Source organism: Castor canadensis, chromosome 15 (genome assembly GCF_047511655.1).
Source record: "Castor canadensis chromosome 15, mCasCan1.hap1v2, whole genome shotgun sequence".
NCBI classification, from domain to species: Eukaryota; Metazoa; Chordata; class Mammalia; order Rodentia; family Castoridae; genus Castor; species Castor canadensis.
This window is the reverse complement of record NC_133400.1, coordinates 93,211,660-93,236,087: the sequence shown is the minus strand read 5'-3', so window position 1 is coordinate 93,236,087 and position 24,428 is coordinate 93,211,660. Positions and strand designations below refer to the sequence as shown.

The following is a 24,428-nucleotide window of genomic DNA, read 5'->3' as shown; positions in this document are numbered from 1 at the left end:
TGAGGAGTTACCCCTGAAAACATAAGAAATTAAAATTGCTTTATGAAATGGAGGAAGTCAAAGAGTCTTGAGTATATGAAATTTAGGAAAGAGGCCTGATCATGGAAGACTCAGATAGGGTGGAAGGGACCTCACTCCACAATACTGACCAGGAGAACAATTACATAGCAGTTCCCCATGGATTCACCATGAAGAAGTCCCCATAGAGCAAACCTGTCATATATACACCGTAGACATGCACTTCTCCTCATCTCACCTGAGTCACAAGTATCGTAGACATTGAAGCATCACCAGAGAGGAAGAGGCAAAATAAAATACACAAAAGGATGCCAATTCTCATTCACACATAGCTAATTCAGCAAGGGAAGAGAAAAAGCAATTAACCACCCTTCTAGTCAGCGTTCTGAAAATTAAATAAGAATAGGTTGCATCTTTATAACAAAACAAGCGTCGTATCCAGTCATGTAAGAGTTTAGAATATGAACTCATACATTTCCTTTTTATAAAACAGACCAAAACAAAATGTGACTTAGTCTTATTTAGTGAAAAAGAAAACTAATAAAATGAAAAATAAGGGAGTCTGACATGGGAATTCCTGGTGGACCAGGCTTGGGAAGATACCAAGGTGCGCGGAGGTAGTGGCAATGAGTCTGGAATAAGAGTCACTGTGGAGTCCAAGCATGTCTGTGAGGACTGGTGAGGATGAACAGGGATTCATCATGAGTGGCTTTTCCTCAAGAATTTTTTCCCGTCTTTTTGGAACCTGGGAAATGAGAATTTTAATTTTGGAAGTAGATGGTGCTGTAAAAAATCCAATTTTTGTACAGATTACAGGTGGGAGATATTGTTATTCCTATTCCTACCATTGGAGCTAATGTGGAGACAGTGACATACAAATACCCATAAAGTTCCAGTTTGGAACTTGGGAGGACAAGCAAGTGTCAAGCCACACTGGAGATATTATTCAAGCACAGATGCAGTCATTTTTGTAATAGACAGGTTTGGCAGAGACCGAATGGCATTTCCAGATCAGAGCTGGTTGCCATGTCAGAGGAGGAAGAGCTGAGAAAAGCCATACTAGTGATGATTGGAAATAAGCAGAACATGCAGAGTATACGAATCCCTCAGGAATGGGAAATTCACCTGGATTACTGGCTTTGAAGAATCAAAAAATGGCAGACATTCAAAACAACAGCCACCAAAGGCACTGACCTTGGTGAGGTAATGAAATGTTTAGTTGAAACATTAAAAAGCAGTCGTTCAATCACTTCAGCACCTCTGAAGCAAAGGCTTCATCACATCTCCCTCTGGAAACAGTCATCTGTGCTTCAGATGACTAAATATGAAAACAATGATTGTTGACAATATGCAGAACATACTGCAGCATGTCTAATAAATATAAAAGTAAGTATTTGGTTCGATGGGTGACTTTATTGAATCACTTGAATGTTCTATATAATGGAAAATATTTCTTTTCTGCGTTATTGTGCTAAGGTATATATTCCATTTGTGTGGAGTTCTTATTCACAGAGTTCCATTAAATAATACACTCCGCTTGGGGGGAAACACTGCCCCAAGTGGTTGCATCTTGTTTGTAAACTAACAGGTAAATTAACTGAGATTTATTTCCCCTTAAAATGAACTAAGTACTTCCAAGGATTACAGTCAGTAGAGTAGGTTAGGAACATACATATGCATATGTGTGTGTGTGTGTACATGTATATACATATGTATATGTATATATACATATATATCTGTATTATATGTCCTTCATTTGCTTAATGAACCATTTTATTTTAAGCTATCTCATTGAAAATTTTTGGTCACAGGTATGAATTTTATTTTGGAGGATACCTTCACTGCTTTATCTGTAATTGTCATTTTATAGAGCTTTATAATGTTGAAATAATTTTACATATATTGACTTAATCAATTTGTATAGGAACCCCATGAGATAGGTGGGACAGGTTGTAGTGTTAACACTTTATGGATGTGGACCCAAGGGGGTCCCATAGCCACCTACTGGTGGGGAAGACAAGACTTTTGGGTTAGAAGCTAGACTCGTAAATGTGCTGTATATTCCTGAACATTCCAACATTATCACCACAGACAATATAAATCTTAAAATTATGCAAATGTAGTCATAGAACATTCACAATAATGTCTATGAAAACTTACTTATTCTAATGAAAGTAGTCAGTGATATTGTAAAAAACAGTCTCAAGTGGTTATTTCTGATGGAATTCACAACAAAACAAAGAAAAATGTGAACATGAAAGGAAATAAAATTTACTTAAAGAATCATTAAAAAAAGAAAAGAAAAGAAAAATATGACATGTGAAAACTTGTAGGCATAACTTAGGATTCCAAAAGGCATCTTTACTATCAGCGATCTTATGCAGGTCTGAAAAAGAATTGATGCAAATCAGATGAGTGTGTTGACATCCTCCAAAAGTAATGGGTTCAAAAATGAAAATGGAATCAGATGTAAGCAATAGAGATAGTAAGTCAGAAACAAGAACATAAGAGGAATACATTCAAGAAGTGTGTGATTACTGGCTGTTCTTATAAATTTCTTATTTCCATCCACTTCTTATTACATTCTCCACTGCAAGCACCTGCTCACCGGCTTCTAAATTCTTACTGCTGCAACACACCCCAATAAAGCTGGAGTGATCCTTTTTACAAGAAAGTGTAATTGCTATCCCATGGGTACATCAGATCCCTCCAATGTGTTTATTCTAAGCCTCCATCTTCAACTTCATTTGGTTCCTTTACTGTCCCTGTGGTCTAACCATGATCATTTTATTACTCAAACACTTTAGTTCCTTTCTACCTAAGGACATTTTCTTGTGTTCACTCTCTGGTTCCCAAACCCTACTTCACTCAGTTTTCTTGAAAATGTCAGACAGCACTTGTGTTACCTGTTCAAACTGAGAAGTGCACTTGTACATATGATGTTGCCTAGCTTTTTTTCTTGAAACTCAAAACAGTTTACATCTAGGCATTTGCCTTTGTCAACACTGAATTACTGTCTATCTCTTTGACTAAACAATACTATTCATAGTAATAGACGAAATTTATGGAGGCTTTTTATCTACCAATCCTTGTTGTCAGAAAAAAATAATATGTTTTCTATCTTGACAATGCAAGAATAAATTTACAGCTGACAAATTTTGTTGTATGGGAGAGGTAGAAAGAAGGCTAAAGACAATAATCTCCTTATAGTATATAAGTTAATAGATACTGTCAGGGCCAAAAGATAGTGTCAGAGCTTCATGAAAGAAGTAATAGATGGTCAAGAGTATCATAAAAAGCTACAATGTAAAAATAGTGATGCTAAGAACAATAATAAAATGATTAAATTTTTTGAAAGGGGAATTTAAGTAACTTGAATCTTTTTATATTGCTATATCAAGTAGTAGTGATATAATTTCTAGAAGGGAATGTAGCAGCTTAAAAATATTTGGAAAATGTTGAATGTTATTGGCTTTTAGTGTATAGTTCTGAAGACATATATTTACTTTGTAACAAAGAATTTCAATATTAATAGTGATTTTTAATATTCACCTACCATTGTTATAACAACTACAGTTCAATTTAAGAATTTTTCTCATGTTTTATATTTTAAATGATAGCTTATTGGAAACATATGCTTATCATATCAAAACTAATTTATTAACTAGAAATAATTTAAAAATTTCAGTGATTGATCTATAAAGGAAGGCAGTATTTCTGACTTTGCTTCAAGTTATAAAATTTGCTTATAAACTTTTATATAAATCATTAAGCTTATTCTCTAGGTATTTTATTATTCTACCACTCTTATGATTATATTCTCAGTATACTTATTTTAAAGTATGTTTTGTTTGTGCTATCAAACTTATTATTTATCATTTTGGTTGCTACTTATCTCATTAGCCAGTGTTTTTCATATTTTCACTTTAGATTTGGATAGCCTATTGAATTGTATTATTACTGGTCATATGTTTCTAGCTGACTATTGTGTATTTGGGGCAAGGGGCACTGGGGCTTGAACTCAAGGCCATGTTCTTGGTAGGCGTGCACTCCATCACTTGAGCCTCCAGTCTTTTCTTTGGTTATTTTGAGATAAGGTCTGGCATTTTTTTCCCAGGTCACCTGGACCATGATCCTCTTCCTTATGTTTTTCTTGTATCTTGGATGGAAGGTGGATGCCACCACACTGGTTTCAATAAGTTAACTTTTTGCCCTGTATATCCTTAAACTGAGATCCTCCAGATCTCCACCTCCCAATTACAGGCATAACCTACAGTGCCTCATTACTATTGTGGAATTTTTAAAGGCAAAAGCAACTACTGTCATGTTTTATAATGTTTTAAATACACACACATGTAGCACATTTTCATTTATGGATTTATTCAAAAATATTTTGATGCAGATCTGACATAGATACAGAACTGTGAATGAGAAAGGAAAAGAGCTTAAGAGCCATTGAGACTGATAGAGAAGACAAATTTAAATCAAGTTACAATGCAGTATTAAAGATGCTATAGAAGTCAGAAATGTTTCTGTGGGAGCAATTCTGAGAATTACTTTATTTCAGTCAGGATTGAGGAGCTTCTCACAGGAAGTAATTTCTAAGGTTGGAGTAAAGGGGTGTGGAGGGTGGTAGAGACTGGTGTGCAGGAGAGTCCACACCAAGAATTCTACATTACAAATAAGTTCACGAAGGTGTCAGCACAATGGAAGAGTATGCAGGAAAACAAGCAGAAAAGATTGAAATAACTTTTCCATAGCTCTGAGATATAGCCACGTGTGGTGGCGCAGTCTTGTGACTCCAGTGCTGGAGAAGGCGAAGCGGGAAGATTGTAAGGTGGATGCCAGGTCTGGACTTTCTCTCAGTTTCTCTCTCTCTCTCTCTCTCTCTCTCTCTCTCTCTCTCTCTCTCTCTCTGTTTCTCTCTCTCTCTCTCTCTCTCTCTCACACACACACACACACACAACTTGGAGATATAGTAAATAATTCAAAGTTACCAAGTTAATCCTAAATTCAGAAAAGAAAAAAAGAGAGAAACTTTATGATACTTTTTTTTCTCCTGTTCACTGTCTTTCCAGCTGATCAGCAGTCTTCAATATAACACTCCCATGCTCCCAGTGTGGGACCCTATTCCACATTCCTGGCAAAGCAAAGCAAACCACTATTGCAAAGCATTGTGTTTCTCCATTCCAGCCTGCGTAGGAGCTCCCTGAAGATTGATGCAAGCATTTGTCTATGTTTTTCCTAACTTGTAAACCACTAAGGCAGACAAGTTCAAAAACATTTAAGGTTTGCATTGTAATGCAAAGAGCAAACACTTCAGTTTAGACTTAGTATAGATGACATAAGCCTAGGAAATAGCTAAGAAGGGAGTTTCTGTGGATAATTAGGGCATTAGAAAATATCCATGTATATTGGAGAATTTATAGAGTCCTGTGAATATGCAGAACAGCACATGTTTAGAAAAGATGGTCAAAAATTCTAAGCTTTGCCATTGATTGATTGATTGATTGCTAGACTTGGTGCAAACAGGAAGTGAAGGATGAGGACCTATAACTTAATAAAACTCTTCAGAGAGCAAAGAGAAAACCATATCCAGTCCTATCCTCCATAACCCAGTTGAGTAATCATGCTTTTGAGATACAATACACATTTTTGTTATAATATTTATACTTCAATAGAAGTAAAACCACAACTCAACACATCTTATGTTGTTATAAATATATCTGAACATTTAGATACTTCAGAAAAATATCTAGGCATAATATTTAATATATAACTTAAAAATTATAATTCAATGTTTAAATTTTACTGTAATCCAAACCAGGCATGGTGGTACTTGACAGCAATCTCAACTACTCTGGAGACAGAGCTAGATGGATCCATTTCCAAGGTCACCCAAGGCAAAATTGTGAGACCCTATCTGAAAAACAAGATAAAAAAGAAAGAACTAGGGATGTGGGTTGAGTTTTAACAAGGAATTGCTCCCCCAAACATAAAATAATACCTGAAATTCTTCTCATATTCTACCAAACAAATATGGTTTTTCTTGCTGCTGATTTACTGGGATCTGTCTTATAATGTGAAACTTATAGATAGATGAATATTTCATCTGATAATTTTGTCTCTTCAGAGACAAAAATTCCAGAGACCTAGAATTCTAAGCATTTAAGTTCTGGGGTTTTTTTGTTGTTATTTTTTTTAAAATCAGTGAAGACTGTAAGATGGGAGGTAGAGTTTAGAACACAAGGGTAATAAACTTGTTTTACTGTAATCCTCCCTGGTTACCCAATTATAAGTGTTTTCTGTTTCTAGTCCTTCCTACCTATCCTTACCAAATTTACTTAATCCTACATCTAAAATTTAAAATATGCAATTCTTCTGACCACACATTATATGATCTTCCAGAAACTGAAGAGTATGCTATCTATGGGCAGTTGTGAATTAACACAACCTCATCCTCTTCTACCTCCTCATGCTTGTCCCTTAATACCATGCCACTTTTCCCATGATGAAAAACTTCCCCTGCTTTCTTCTCTTGGACTCCAACTATCCCTCAAGGCCTAGCTAGAATGCAACTTGCACTATGAAATCTCCTTTGACATCTCTTGGTGTTTAGTCAGCAAGAATATAACTTTAAAACTATTCACACATCATCAATAGCTATAGCAAGGTAGCAGGATATAAAATCAACATAGAAAACTCATTAGCATTTCTATACACTAACAATGAGCAAATGGAAAAAGAATGTATGAAAACAATTCCATTTACAATAGCCTCAAAAAAAATCAAATACCTAGGTGTAAACCTAACAAAAGATGTGAAAGACCTCTACAAGGAAAACTACACACTTCTGAAGAAAGAGATTGAGGAAGACTATAGAAAGTGGAGAGATCTCCCATGCTCATGGATTGGTAGAATCAACATAGTAAAAATGTCTATACTCCCAAAAGTAATCTACATGTTTAATGCAATTCCCATCGAAATTCCAATGACATTCATCAAGGAGATTGAAAAATCTACTGTTAAATTTATATGGAAACACAAGAGGCCACGAATAGCCAAGGCAATACTCAGTAAAAAGAACAATGCAGGAGGTATCACAATACCTGACTTCAAACTATATTACAAAGCAATAACAATAAAAACAGCATGGTACTGGCATAAAAACAGACATGAAGACCAGTGGAACAGAATAGAGGACCCAGATATGAAGCCACACAACTATAAGCAACTTATCTTTGACAAAGGAGCTAAAAATATACGATGGAGAAATAGCAGCCTCTTCAACAAAAACTGCTGGGAAAACTGGTTAGCAGTCTGCAAAAAACTGAAAACTAGATCCATGTATATCGCCATATACCAAGATTAACTCAAAATGGATCAAGGATCTTAATATCAGACCCCAAACTCTTAAGTTGATACAAGAAAGAGTAGGAAATACTCTGGAGTTAGTAGGTATAGGTAAGAACTTTCTCAATGAAACCCCAGCAGCACAGCAACTAAGAGATAGCATAGATAAATGGGACCTCATAAAACTAAAAAGCTTCTGTTCATCAAAAGAAATGGTCTCTAAACTGAAGAGAACACCCACAGAGTGGGAGAAAATATTTGCCAACTATACATCAGACAAAGGACTGATAACCAGAATCTACAGGGAATTTAAAAAGCTAAATTCTCCCAAAACTAATGAACCAATAAAGAAATGGGCACGTGAACTAAACAGAACTTTCTCAAAAGAAGAAATTCAAATGGCCAGAAAACACATGAAAAAATGCTTACCATCTCTAGCAATAAAGGAAATGCAAATTAAAACCACGCTAAGATTCCACCTCACCCCTGTTAGAATAGCCATCATCAGCAACACCACCAACAACAGGTGTTGGCGAGGATGCGGGGAAAAAGGAACCCTCTTACACTGTTGGTGGGAATGTAGACTAGTACAACCACTCTGGAAAAAAATTTGGAGGCTACTTAAAAAGCTGGACATCGATCTACCATTTGATCCAGCAATACCACTCTTGGGGATATACCCAAAAGATTGTTACTCCAGAGACACCTGCACATCCATGTTTATTGCGGCACTATTCACAATAGCCAAGTTATGGAAACAGCCAAGATGCCCCAGCACTGACGAATGGATTAAGAAAATGTGGTATCTATACACAATGGAATTTTATGCAGCCATGAAAAAGAACGAAATGTTATCATTCGCTGGTAAATGGATGGAATTGGAGAACATCATTCTGAGTGAGGTTAGCCTGGCCCAAAAGACCAAAAATCGTATGTTCTCCCTCATATGTGGACATTAGATCAAGGGCAAACACAACAAGGGGATTGGACTTTGAGCACATGATAAAAGTGAGAGCACACAAGTAAGGGGTAAGGATAGGTAAGACACCTAAAAAACTAGCTAGCATTTGTTGCCCTCAACGCAGAGAAACTAAAGCAGATACCTTAAAGCAACTGAGGCCAATAGGAAAAGGGGAAGAGGTACTAGAGAAAAGGTTAGATGAAAAAGAATTAACCTAGAAGGTAACACCCACGCACAGGAAATCAATGTGAGTCAATGCCCTGTATAGCTATCCTTATCTCAACCAGCAAAAACCCTTGTTCCTTCCTATTATTGCTTATACTCTCTCTACAACAAAATTAGAGATAAGGGCAAAATAGTTTCTGCTGGGTATTGGGGTGGGGAGAGGGAGGGGGCAGAGTGGGTGGTAAGGGAGGGGGTGGGGGCAGGGGGGAGAAATAAACCAAGCCTTGTATGCACATATGAATAATAAAAGAAAAAGGAAAAAAAATAAAACTATTCACACACTTTTATCACCTCACAAAGTTCCTGTATGTCCCTAGTTTCATGCTTCTAGTATTCCTTTGACTAGCATAAGCATGATATATCATCCTTTATATTTTTACTTTTAAACTGAGAGTTTATTTGAAGTGGTTTCTTATAGATAATACTTAGTTTTTTTGTTTTTATCCACTCTGACAATATCTGTCTTTTAGTTGAAGTATTTATAACATTTATATTTAAGGTGATTATTGATATATGTGGAACAATATATATCATGTTTGTAACAGTTTTATATTTATTGGATTTTAGTTTTGTCTTTGTCCCCCATATCTTTCTTATTTAGTTGTAGTTGAGCATTGATATAATTCCACAATAAAACTGTGATTTTATTACCTGCTTTGTTGATTCTCAAAAATTTTCCCAGTCCTACTCAAAATTCATTCTTGATGTTTATAAATCTACAAATTATAGGGAGTACAGTATGTTACGTTCAGCTCCCTCTTATCCATGGAGTGGCAAGAATAAATAAGACAGGAGAGCATTTGAACCCTAGGCTTTGCTCATTCTTAGGCAAGCACTGCGCCTCTTAACTACGTATTCTGCCCGAAAGTCACATTCTGGAAGTCAGTAATGCAGGCATTCTCGATCTTTCCCTATCCATAACACTCCACGCCGTACAAACATATCCTTTTTGGGTGTTGAAAATATTTATAACTGTAGATTGTTAAATCTTTTTTCATCTTGTCTTTTCATGAATGCATTATCTTTAGTGATATGAATGAAATCTTTCTCTCTTCACCTGATAACACCTCAGAAAGGCAGAATGTATCATAGGTTGTTATTCTCCAAACAGCTAAATGATTAGTTACTGGAAGGCATTATAGTTAACTTACTCTTCTTCACTAAAGTTATTGACCTTGAAAATGTGCTCATACAACTTGCTCTTTCCTTGAATTCCATAGTAGTGTGATTCTAATGATGCCTTACACCTTAGTGACACTAAAAATAATTATCAGCCAAAAGATTAAGGGAGCAAATGAAATTGCAACAGGAGAACCACTTTCTCTTGGGGCTGGGAATATGAGAGCATCACTTGCTAGAAATTTAGGAAATACATTTGAAACAAAGCTGGACCACTTTTATCTGTCACTGGACATGAGCCTGGGAATTAGAACTCTGTATAGCAATTGTAGAAAAGATTAGAGTTCCTGCAAATAACTGGGTTTATTCAGTGACTTCCTTGCTATCTCTTGTCATTCCTCTTTCTCTGACCAATTTCCTATTTTACACTGTCAGAAATAACCTTGTTGAATCTTTTGATGCCATCATACTACAAGAATTCTTGGGATGACTCAGGAAATTTAAATTGAAAACTATGAACTTGAACTAAATCTCAAGGGAATAACAGCCATTGTGCATTTTGCACTTTCATTATAAGCTAGTATCTAATGTATGAAATATTCCAAGCTTTGGAAGTTCTTAGAGTACAAAGTGTCCTTATTCTTGTACAGTATTCCTGCTCTGCGCTTTGACCACAAAACTGAAATGAATCTCTCAGTATTTGAGGTACCACAGGGTTGCAGTTTGCACTGTACCAAGTCCATACATCCAGTGACAAAAACAGAAAGTCTACAACCAAACACTCCCTCTCATCACCCATTCCTCTCTGCCCAGGAGAGCCCTTCTTCTACTAATCCAAATCCTAAATACTCTTCTTAGTCCAGCACGAGTTTCCCTCAATTTCCTTTTTTAAAATTCTAAGCCCTCAAGTGCTGCAAATTATATCTGAAAGTAAACATAATATTCTGATAATGTATGTTTTACTCTTGTCAGATACAGTGACATTTTGCACAAGAATTTGTTTCTATAATCACCATATGTATTTAATACAGCTAAGTTGTTTCTAATAAGGTATAATATAAAGCACAGCAATGTTTCAATAAATAACTCCCACAACAAAATTAATAATCATTGAGTCTTTCCTCTGAGCCAGGCAATGGACTAATGACTTAAGAAGCAGAGTCTTGTTACAAGCATTTGCTTGAGTAAGTGGAAATTCACGAAGGCTATAGTCATAGGGAGTAGACATTGAACCAGTAGTGTAACCCAGAGATCACCTGCTTAACCCCAGTGATATTGGTAGTGTGTACCACAAGACCACAATGGGAACTTTTTATTTAAGGACCCTGAGGCAAGATAAATTATTAGATCAACAGCTTCAAGGTTTATCCAAAATATGTTTTAAACTCTTTTACCTAAACTGCCATACAGGAGCTCTGACATTTTTAAAATTTATAAATAGTTTGAGAATTGCATATTCATCACAATGCAGGTTAACTTCTTTCATCTTACATCAAAAGATGTCTCTTTCTGAGTTTAATAAATATATCAAACCAGAGGTTTAGGAGCTCCTGGCAATGCAGGCAGTACAAATTGCACTTTTCTACTGGGACTATGGTTAAACTAACATGCGCAATTTGCAAAATAGTGCTCTGCTCAAGAAAAAGACAAATCAGTTGTATATATACATGTATACATAGATACTTTCAATTAGCCAGATGGACTCCATTTAGATCATCCTAATTTTGTTGCCCACATTTGAAGGAGCCAGTGGAACATATGCCCTCTTCTCTACATCAGGGTCGATCAGGGCATTGGCCTTGGTCACTTCAGTGTCGTGGAGCTTCTTCACAGCCTGTTTGAGCTGGTGCTTGTTGGCTGTGATCTCCACAATGAGAATAACTGTGTTGTCTTCTGTCTGTTTCATGGCAACTTAGTAGTCAGGAGAAACACAGTGGTAGCAGCAAGGTCCAGTGTGTTTCTCCTGGGGGAATGGGTGCTTTTTGCAGGACATTTAGGCTTCCTCCAGAACTACACAGTGTCTTGGGCCACTGGAAAAATGTGGGTCTTCTTTTTATGAGATTTTGTACCCCTTTCAGCACTGCCTTGTTGGCTTTCAAAGTCTCCTCTTTCTCTTTGAATTTGAGAGGAATGGGAGCTTCCTTCTTTGTTTTCAGTACTGTCTTGTTGAAATGGTTAAAAAGAATATTTTAATGAACTATATGTAAGATATACAAAACCATGAAACTTACACATTGATTTTAGACGATAGTAATACATAAATATTCATACTTATTATTCAACTTAATGTATATTTTCCCTTTTAAATATGTTAATATAAACAGAATAATTAAACAATAAAAATAGAGTTAAGTTCTTCTTTATACTTATCCCTAAAGTGTTAAGCACTCCAGTTGTAATGACAAAAATAAGAACATTAAGGGGTTGGCACATCATGATTTTCTCCCAGACACAATTTTATTCCTTACTCAAAGCCACCTGAAACCCAATAATGTAATTAGAGTCAAGTAAGTTGATTCTTCATTATCAGGGAAAAAGTAGAAAATGTTGCAGAATTTTTTTTCAGGGAATACAGTAATTCTTTTAATAAAAAGAAGTTAACCATATATTTTTATCAAGAGTTTAGCCTAATCTGAATATTAAATTAATTCATGGAGTGGGAAAGTAGATGAGTATTGGTATTTGTACTTTACAATGTAAGCTAGAAAAGTTTTGTTGTTATACATTCCCTCTAGCGAATCATGAAAATTCAATAGTTTTTATACTTAAAATTCTCAGGGTCTGACCTTCAGCTTGAGAAAACAGAAAGCTTTTCCTGAGCACATTAAAAGGTACCTTATTTTTCAGTTAGGGGCTCACATTAACCAATCTCACAAGACTACAGAATAAGCCCTGTGTACCAAATTATTAACTGATTATGTTCCACATAACTGCCCATAGACAAGAACAGTTAAGGTACTGGTTTCACATTTCTGTTAATATTTTTCTCAATAATTCTTTGCATAAAACCAGTTCAAAAGAACGATGAATTAATTTTCAGAGAAAATCTAACTCTGAACAGACACAAAAATTTTAGATCACATTATTCAGTCCACTCTTATAAGTACACCAATTTACACTGGATATACTATCATAATAGCAAAAACATTCTGAATATTGAGAATTCAGTACATTGGGTTTTCCCAAACAATCCAACTTAGAGTGGAAGCAAACATTACTATCCAATCCTGAATATTCACTATTTTAAATGTTCAACTATCCCTCTTTTTATGATCCATAAGTCTTCATGGAAACTATATATTCATTTCATATAGGAATGGTATAGACTTCTATTTTACTCTGGTACTCTTCATGCACAATAAAATACATGAACATTCTGTGGTGTTAATTTTAGGCTAAGCTTTGAGTCAAAGGAGAGTTATTAAGTGGTGATAGAAGAAAGGTATGTAGAATAAGGAACTGTGAAAGTCCTGGATTTCAGACCCAGCTCTGTTGCAAATCAAATGGGGATGCTTAAGCAGGAAGTCCAATTAATCTCTTCAGAATGAGTCTCCTCCTGCTGCAAGACCAGAGAGAGGGATGAGATTCCCCAGTGTCTATTATAGCTGTGGTTCTTTGCTTCCTTTCCACATTCATTTTTAACTGACAGATAAAATCCTCCTTTGTAAACACCCTAATAATAACCGAGCTTACTTTGATCTCTATGTTTGATAGACATTAAGAGAATATTCTCCAGTTACTGATTTGTTTGCTTCCCTCCAGGTGGTTCAAACGACCATTAAATAAGGATTCATCAAAGAATATCCAGTGCCAAGAATGTTGTTTGATGCCTTCATATTTATTGATGTATCTATTGCCCTCAATGACCCTATGATCTAAGATACTAATTTATCAGAAACAGACAAAGTTCTGGTTCTCATTGCTTCCATTTTCTTTACTTTGATATCTTTTTAAGAATTTTTAAAGAACATCATTTAAGAATACTTGAAAGCTATATGTATCTGCAACAGGCTTGGAATAGACCATACCACCTTGCCATACTGTCATAGTTATCACTTGATCTAATCAGAACATCCAAAAGGAGTGTCTAGCATACATGCTCAAGAGTTGAACTCATATCCATTTCCCATAATCATTGTTAACACATGATTTCAATATCTGATATTTAAGCCTAGGTTATAAAAAGAAACCAAAAGCTAAATTGAGAAGACTACAGGATTGTACCTCCTATCAATGCAGAGTCACTGTATGAAATTATGAGCTGTGAAACTTTTTGACACATGAAATCTACTCGTAAGCTCCAACACATTTCTGACATCAGTTATAGTTTTGACAGACATCAGACTCTTCTTACTCTTCAAAGGTAATTCCAGTATTAAGTCTCTCTTACTAGCTCATATTACAAATTTAGAACCTGTATGCTATTTTGTCAATAAGCACTAATTATTCTACAACATTAATAAAAACTCATATGCAGTATATATAACCCAGAAGACCTTTGATGGTAAAGAATAGTTTTATTTTTATATGGTACATTACACAATATCCAAGTCAACCAATACTTATATTTTATTTAAAGATGATATGTTCATTAAAGTTTGTTATCATCCATATTCAGTCTCAAATATTATTCATTTTATCCCTTTGGTCATATCTCAAGGTAAGAGCGCATAGATAGTTCCTAATTCATCTACAAACAACCAACAAAAACATCAAGTGACCTAAATGACAAAACAAAACATGTCTGGCTAGCTAAGAGAAATTTCCAGATTCTTTTTTGTAAATGAAGTGCTGATTGAGCAGTTGTTGTTGAAATGACACTGGTATTTTATGTTGATCTCCAACTCTATCAATTCATAACATAATATGGAGTAAAAGTCAGTAAAAAGATGATAAATGCTTTCCATCTTTTAATCTATATGTAAAAATAAAATATTTTGAGCTGAACAAAAGTATAGTCAGCAGGCGTTGGTGCTTGAGGCACAAGCTCTGGTTTAATTAATTTCCACTGTCCTTTTACAGCGGGTTCAACCTTTCTTCCTTGCTTTTTTCCTTCCATAATGTCTTAGTACATTGGCATGCCAGGCATTGGGATAGAGGAGCACAAACAAGCAGGACTGAAAAGTGATTACAGATGATATCTACTTTAAATAAACCAGTTTCAATTAATCAGTAGAGTCTATCTTTTTATTTCTTTCTTATTTTAATTTTTCCTTTCATCTTGTCTTTCTTTGAATTAATCTTTTCTTATTCTTTGCCCACAACCCATAATCTATAAATAAAAAAACAACAAAAATCTTTCACTGCCATCCAAGGGAGAACATTTCTTTCCCATGGGAAGATCCAAAAATGAGGAGACAACCAATGAGTTTTACTGACTCATTCCATGTAGGCTGTTGGTGATCGCTTTGCTGAGCCCACATTTTGTCTGACATTTTGCCACCATTAGGCAAACATTATTCTTTCTCTTGGTATTTGTTTAGTGAGCAATGTACTCAGTGGTGTATGATTTATATGAGTCACCATCTCTTCCTGGTGGCTTCGGCTAAATTATTACCCAGGAATTCCAATTTAGATGCACAATAGGGACAGATTAGTAAACCCCCAATGTTGTACCTCTACCAAACAAAGCCCTATTCATTCACTGTGTCATGGGTAGTATTCATTTCTAATGAAAATGTGGGCTGACCTGTCAGCTGAAATAGCTTTCAGCTTTGTAGTATTTCCATTTTTACTTTCAGAGAATCCATATACATATTACATATATACAATTGTTTTTATTTAGGAACTGATGTGGGTAGGGATATTTAGATACTGCTGCTTAAAAATAGTTAGACTGGTGTTTTCTACTGTCTGAAATTGAGTACACTTGGATTTTTGTCCTAGCTAGTCTCAATTTCCACCTTATTTTCTAACATAATTAGCAAGAGCATTCCCTGCTACTATGAAATATATCTTGGCTTAGAAAATGAGTTATACGGTCACCCTGCTCTTAAAGGGTAGAAGAGTGAGCTCCCACCACTCCTTTGGGAAGATTTAGAAGATCCTGAGTCTTCTAAATCAATGTTATAAATAAGAGTGGGAAGGTTAAACAGGGTTTTAAAAGCCTGAATCTGAGCATTAAAAGTTGTAGGGAGGTGTCTATAATTCTCAGAGTTTTTATTATGTTAATGGTTGTGTGTGGATTTGTAAGACACGTTTATTCAAGGAAAACTTTCCTCTAGGGTCTTCTTCCCAGAAAGCATTCAAAGAAACATGCTTTAAGGGATATTGTCAGGCAAAGCAACAGCTTCCTGATAATGAGTTAAGGCCCTGTGGCCACATAACGCTTGCTATTAAATTCAAATACTCAGGTAAAGGGAGGCATAGCAGCTGGTAATTAGCCAGTAACACCTTGACAACCCTTTAGGAGAACTACACTGATACAGGTTAGAAGCTAACATGGACTAGATGGATGACAAAAAAGTTTGGAAAGCTGACTTAGAAAAACAAAGAATTGCTAAGGAAAAATATATTTAGAAAATGTGGGTGGGAAATAAGAATTTTCAGAAGATATACTAGAATGACATAAGAGTTCACTATTCAACTCCTATACAGAGTATAACCAGCAAAATAGGACCAGAAGGAGATAAATGGTATGATTGTTGCTGCAGTGAATGAGTTTACTGGATAGTGTGAGCTGTGCAGGCAAGTCTGAAATTCATATGGCAAGCAGTGAGAAAGGACATGCTGGATCTCTCAGGTACCAACTGAAGCTGCTGCCCACTCATGCATGATTACACCTTGCAGTCACCTCTGTCTTACCTTCATGCTATCACTTGTGGAACCAGACCACCCATGTAAGTCACCAGATTATAGACATTAATCAAATGTATAAAGTACCTCCAACCTCTAGACAGTGTTTATTTGAATAATCAGCAACTGTACATTAATCAAATTAACCCCAAAACTGATCATTTAATGTATAAAACTAAGTAAGCTATACATGCAGGACCTGGGTAGGCCTCTTACTTTGCTTGTGCCTCTTGATTGCTGTTACACTTGAAATTATTAATAGAGTTAATACTTGCTAAGATCTCTGATTTATATACATCTATAACTTGATAATATAATCTATATTTTCTTTAACCCAAATGTACAAAGTTTAAATCCCAGTGAAAGAAATATAAAAAAGTAATATTTTAAGCTAAAAAACTTAGTGCTATTTCAAATCACTATAAATGTATGAAAGGACAGAAGCAAGCGATGTAATAGAAATGATGACAGATATGCAAAAGAAACTTACATAGGGGACTGTAGAAATCTCTCTGGGACATAAAAAGGAGCACAAAAAGTTCAGTAAGAAGAAATATTTTCAGAAGACAAAACATCTTTGAAACATTTTCATGGGAAAAACAGAAAGGAGTCTTCTGTGACTAGTTAAGAAGGAATGAAAAATTAGAGTAGAGTTTTCATTGGTTACCATACAATTTGTGGCCTTAGTAAAGAGTTTCCATATTATTTAGAGTAATGAAAATATGCTAGAACTTACCATGATTGGATTTACATGGTCAATGATTATTCTGGTTAAATTCTGGAAAACTAATTACAGCAGGAGAGAATGAGAGGCTACTTACAAAACTTTTGAAGAGAAAGGAAGTTGTGGCATTCTAGAGGTAGTTGGTAGTAGCAGAGAGAGAAGTAGAGCTTTGAAAATAAATTTTGGAGGCATAATCCAGTAGAGAACTTATTCTATGCTTGTAGCCATCCACGTTGTGGTAGTCTGTTTAGAGAGAAGACACATATTTGCTTTGATTCCAGGTCTTTAGTTCGAGAGGCTATACTTTAAGAAATATAACTAAGACTCAAACCAAGGGGTGTCATCTGCATCTAAATCAAATTTGCATGATGAAGTCCTGGACTTTGAGCTGATTTTGTAATGAGAGGAGAATCTGGAGGGCTCTAAAAAGTTGTGAGTATATTTTTCATGCAGATGTATTTGTTTTATTGGGTCTCAAAGAGAAGTCTATAGTATCTAGTCTATAATAATCCTATTCTCCTAGCATTTGGGTAGTGAAATAGCCTTCTCCACATTTAATCAGAGGTAGTCTGTGTGAACAGTAGAATATGGTGGAAACGACCCTGCCTGACTTCCTGTATTAGGACATGAAGGTATAAAACTAATGCTGAAGTCTTGGATTACTTATTCTGGGGCAAAGAATACACTAAACAGCTTATGAGGGGCTTACAGAGACAAACATAAATTGAGGTTTCCAACTGATAACTAACCATAACACTAACCTACCAGCCACATAAGTACATTGCCTTGAAAATCCAGCCCTAGGCTGGATAACCTGGAGCTGTAGCTGATATCTGAATGCAATATTATGTATGCTGCTGAATGAGGGCTTTTCAGGGCTGTACAGGATCCTGCAGAGTTTGACAGACCTCCACAGAACTCTGAATGGCTCTGGAGGACCCTCAGCTAATTGCACATTTCTGATACACAGAAACAGTAAGACGTTATATATGGTTATTGGTATTTTAAACCACAAAGTTTTGGGTTGGTTTGCTATGTATCACTGAATAATTGATGTTATATCTCCCAATTATAAGTGTTGAATTGTGTATTCATCCTTTGACTCTGGCAATTTTTGCATTGTTGATTTTTGACATGGTCTTGTTGATGATTGCTATTTTCCCCAAAAATTATAAGGTATTCCTTTTTATATGTAATATTGTTTTGTAACCAATTTCTGTATATTAATTCAGCCATTCCATCCTTCTTTTGATTACTGTTTGCATTTCACATCATTTTCTTTTCACCCTTTCTATGTGTTCATATTTAAAGAATATCTCTTGTAGGCAGCATACAGTTGGGTAGGACCTTCCTTTTTTTATCCTTATTAAATTATCTCTGACTTTTAATTGAGTTTTTCTTCCATCAGTATTTAAATACAGAGTTGGGATCATGTTTCCTATTCATTGTCTACTTTCTTTTTGCTCCATCTATTCTTCTAATCCTTTGCCATGCCTTATGAATTATTGTAGGATTTTTAGCAGAACAAATTAACTTATTTTGGACTTTTTGATGCATTCTTTGTAGTGTTTTCTCAATTACTTTTGGGTTATAACTTAATTTTCACCAAACTCAAGAAAACTTTTTACTATTTCAAGGAAATGTACAAACCTTGCAACCATGTATTTTATATGTCATATATAGATAGATAGATAGATAGATAGATATAATATCTACATATATCAAGGAGTCTACCACTTTGAAGTTTATATTTATCTTGAAAGGTTTGAGAAAAATGTTCTTTTATGAATGTCTACATATTTACATTTAATGATGGATTTCCTTCATGCCTGAAGAACCAAGTTTTCCTCTGATATTATTTTCTTCAGTTGGGCTAATTTCCTTTATGATTTGTGATATAGTCAGTTTGTTGACTCTACCAATATTATGGCAAATTGTACTAGCTTTCCTTATATGAAAATGCCTGCATTTCTTTTTTAACCCTGAAGGATATTTTCACTGGGTATAAAATTCTGTGCTAATAGAACTTGCAGCTCTAAAAAGATGTAGGACAATTCTTGTATGTCATCTAAGATTTCTAATACAAACTCCAATCCTTAAATGCAGCCTCTCTATGTGTAATATGTTTTCCCTCTAGCTGCTTTTAGTATTGTTCCTTTTTTCAATACTGAGTTCTCCATTCTTTATATTCATCAAGTTTAAAATTTTTTAAAATGAGGAAAACAAGCAGGTTAACATGAGCATTAAAAAAATAAAGGAAGGCAGAAAAATTCAGGCAATTAGAAGCAAATTTCAATGAAACTTAGAGAGTTCATCATCTTGTGTTTGAAGTATACTGAGGAGGGACAATAGCACACTTGGTAGCCACTTCAATGTTCACCTTTCTCCATGTGAATTCATAGTTTCATCCAAAGCTTTGGTTTCTAGATATTGATGGGGAATCTGATTCATCAACAATTAATAGAACAATCTGTAGACATTCCAGAATTACTATCTTGAACATTTGAAACAGGTAAAGAGAGACTATAGTATACATATATATATATATATATATATATATATATATATATATATACATATATATATATATATATATAATGTCTATGTATCCATATATATATATGTATAAGCACACATGTATTAAGGCTCTTTCTTTGTCATTCACTGTCTACTTCTTTAAAAAAATAAGCAACACTATCAACAACAACACAAAAACATTTCTTCAATGATCTTTACTTCAGAATTAAAGATAATTTTGGTTTCCACTCATACAAATTGTCTGTGTTGCAGTAAGAAATAGGTTTAATCTCTGTGGAGTATAAGTTGGAGATGACACATTGAGGAGTCTTAGTTCCTTTTCTCCATTTCTTGCACAAATATTTTATTCAAAAGTTGGTATTAGCATAGCAACTATGTTTTTGTTTGCTTGTGATATAAAGGTAGGGTAAGTTTCAACATTCAGACAAAAGTTCTGTTCTAAGAGAGGAAGGGGAACAAAGATGGATAAGGACCCATTTTGAGAGCAGAATCTGTAAGGCTGTATTTCAGATTCTTTTGTAGGATACTCTGTCTGAGATATATTGCTATTTTCTTTCATTTGAAAGCCATAAACAATAAAAATATCAAGAATATAACAAAAGATCAACACAGTGCATTTACACAAACCAGCCCAAATGGCAATAATCAGATCATTGTGGGTGAATTCTCTGCAGAGCTTAGGCAGATACAAAAACTACTAGGTGACAATGAGGGAGGACAAGAAACCCAGATCTGAGGCTCATCACACACAATTTATTTTTCTCATTTCAATCTGTAAACAATGACTCATGAGGTGTACAATCAATTTAAAGGAAATCTGTTTTCTCAATTAGCTACAGGATTACAGTTAGTACTGCAGTAGGAATAAACCTTTCCTCCATTAAGTCCATGGAAACTAATGAATGTAAGCTCAGAATTTTAAAGAGATTAATTATTACAGGGTGGGCTTCAAACATAAATCTCCTTGTAGCATGTAAGTCATAAAGAAAGCTTTTTTAAAAAACCTTAAGCCTATCTTATTATTCTTAAATTCCTCAATATAGGAGGGCCAGTGTAGGCTTAATTCAGCGGAATAACAGCAAGATGCTTTGTAAGCCTAGAGAGCTCAGGGTTCTAAGATACAAAAGATTTTGATTAAGAGCCCTCTTCTCCATATACCCCCTTTTAACTTTGCTCCACACTATTCATGTAGTGTTCTCTCAGAGTTCCCTATTAAATGCTTTATGCCACCTACCATCATTTTTAATTTCCCAATGAAAATAATTAAAATCATAAGGTAACCCAATTAAATCCTTGCCCTTCATTAATTATTTCAGGGTGAGGGAAGAGATGCCAAAGAACATTTTGGCAGAAAGAAAAATGAAGTACCTTGAAAGGTTAGACTTTAAGAATAAGATATTTTTCTTTGTGTAGATAAGGCAAAATAAAACAAAACAGATGGGTAACAGAAGTCCTCACCTCCAAATTATGCTGATCTATGCCTTAATTCTCTCTGGTAACTGAGTGCAAAAAGAAAGTCTTCTATGAGACAAACATATAAAAATGTGACATCAAGATAAAAAATTTTTAAAAACTTAAAATGACTAAAAGCCTTCATTTGCACAGACTTAGTAAAATTTACATCCTAAAGACAGTAGAATGTACTGTGTAACTATGAGAAAGCAAATAAATACGATCATACCACTTAAAACAGAAGGAGTAAACCCTGTTAGTTCACAAGCACAGCTCATTTCCTGAGGTAATTCCTCAGGAGCAAACCAGATGAGAAACCAAAAGAAATTAAACGCTAGAGCTGCTTGTGAAGTTAATGTACAATGGGTTCCACATTTTCTTCTGTTAAAAAAGTGTTCATTTGAGTGCAATACAGAAACATTCATTTAGCAGATATCATATCTGAGAAGCGAAATGCCTATCTTTCTCTGAAGATGAAGTAGAAATTTACAATTTCTACTAGCTATAAGCAATTTAGATATAAAATAAATTTCATTTTATCTCATAAGTTGAATCTGTTTTTTATATTTTTGTGAATATAAATAACTGAGTTCAGAAAAAACCTGAATGCAAACATATCTCAAGCCTTCATGTTATTTGGAAAAATGCTTTCAACATTAAAAAAGAAGATATTTCTGGAGTTATTGAGAAAAGTTAAGAGAAAAAAATTTCCATGATAGCTTTTAAGGATTTGTGGAAGGAAAAATACTAGCATTTAAAACCCATATCCTATAAAAATGCTGACTTGGTTCTAAGATCATTTTCTGTACTTATCTACTCAGTTTCCTCTTGCTGTGCCAGAAATCATACAGTGAGCTTTAGATGAACTGTGAAAATAAATGTGAAGAATTTTTAAGGTAACAAGTCTTTGTCACAAAAGCAGTTTTCACTTAACAAAAACAGCAGAAAAAGAATGAAATACCTGCACTGACACTGTTCAGCAAAATTAACACAAGAAAATGTATGCAATTATTATACATGTATTTCAAGCAATACAAAGCTAACAAAGTTTGTAGAGCTTCTTTACATAGTGATTAGGCTAGTATTTCACTTATACATTGATGATGTGTTTGTGGAATTAGTGTTTACTTATACTGATAAATATATTTTTCTTTTCATTCATACATAAAGCTAAAAAAATGCATCAGTAGTACAGCAGTATTTTGTAAGGAGGCACTGGCTATCTGAATCTTAATCTAGGAAAAATTTAAGAGTAATATCCAGAAATATGCTCAGACACAAGAAGCAGCAAGGTAAGAATAATCTCTTAAGAATTGGGATTTACCTTTTTATTTTCCTTAAGAGATTATTAGAATCGAGGAGTTTATATATATATATATGTATATACATATATATATATATATATCTCCATATACAATGCTTATAATTTACATATAACATTCCAAAGTAATATTTATATATAATTTAATTGGAGGTTGTAACACCTGTACATTTGGGAATGGAACGCTATCTGTGAAATTATCTGTTATTTGGCTATTTAGACCAATGATTCCTACACTTGCAGATAATTAATATTTTAAAACAAAAATATACACAGGTAACTGATCTTAAGTAGTTTAATTTTATTAAGTAAAGCCAGCAAAGAGACAATTACTATTAAATATCATTACCATTCCATCTCAAGATGTAATGAGGATATAAAACATGCTACTTTAAATCAAATACTTCTGTTTAATGAAAAGTTCCCTACAGTTTCTATCCTAATGACTTTATATCAACTCTTCTAAATATGCATAGTCTTTAATTTAATTTGGGTGCATATTGCTTTTGAAAATTAATTCCATTCATATTGAGCGGATTTGGAAATTGCTCATTTTAAAAACACATTGTCCAGAGGATTTTAATGATTAAATAATAATTATTAACTATGAAAACAAGGTAGATATGTGTCTTAGGTTACTGAAGAATTTAAGATCTGTGTATTTCACATTACCCACCTGTAGATGTTCTTCCTTTTAGGAATCCACTTTCATCTTTCTCTTTATTGTTATAACCTTATGCACACTGTCTTGCATTTATAAAAGCTAAAGTTTTACATCAGATAGACTATAATGCCTCAAGTTCTTGTCAGATGGCCATATTCATTTATTACACCCTTAAGCATTACACAATGTGCCTGTCTTGCCTAATGGATCCCATTCTACACCATTTGTTGTCAGAAACTACAAAAGTTAATGGACAATGCTCATTTACTTGAAGCATCTATAAGATTGGCTTTAATTAAAGTCCTTATCACCTAAGCTTGTGTATCAGGACAGTTTGCTGCATTAAAATTGGAGATTTTTTTAACTAAGTTTACCAGTCTTATTTAAAGCCATTCGTTGGAATAAATGGTATTTATTATGGATAACTGCAGTCTAAAAAACAATGTTTCTTGGTAGTTTGGTGTTATTTTCTAACCATTGTTGCTTTTTGTGAACTGCTTTTTCTAAACAAAATTTACTGCTGCTTTCCTGGAACCAGTCTTCAGACGTATAGAGCTGCACAATCTTTATTAGATTCTGCGGACCCAGTTATCCATTAAAGACATTAATGCTCTTTCTTCCATGTTGGTTGCAAGGACATGCCTTTAACCACCAAAACCAAATGGACTGCACTCAACTTTTTTTTTTAATTAATTTACTTAGTTATTGGAAATTGAGCCAAGATCTCACATTTGCTAGGCAAGTGCTCTACCACTTGAACCATGCTCCACATCCCCACCAGACCATTTATTTTTATTTTTGTTTTTAAAATAATGTCTCACTAATTTGCCTGGGCTGACCTTGAACTCCCAATCCTGCTGCCTCACCTCCTGGGTAGTTTGGTTTACTACCAAACATGTGTCAAGACACCTGACTTGCACTCAATTTTATGATTTTATGTGGCTAGTTTGTTTTTCCTTATGATCCTTCTCCTTAGAACGTTCAGTCTGGGGTGTAAAGTCATAGAATCCAATAGCATCATAATAATCTGCTTGAGGATTTTAACAGTATTTTAGGAGAAATGTTTAGTTACAAGTTTTTATACTCGTCTCAACCTTAAGAGAAAATTTTGTGTTGTATGTGAAGAAAATCTTTTGAATATGTAGAAGAGCCTAATGTCTGCTGTCCATGTCTTCTGCTGTCCATGTTTCCTGCTGTCCATGTCTTCTGCTGCAGTTCAGCTCTCAGTTGCCCCAGGTGGACTACTGTGTCTGTTGAC

The 24,428-nt window shown here is 34.6% G+C and overlaps 1 pseudogene; it reads left to right on the top strand.

Moving 5' to 3' along the window:
* The first annotated feature begins 719 nt into the window (after positions 1-719).
* Positions 720-1,362, top strand: LOC109680137 (ADP-ribosylation factor-like protein 1 pseudogene; annotated as a pseudogene).
* Positions 1,363-24,428: the final 23,066 nt, after the last annotated feature.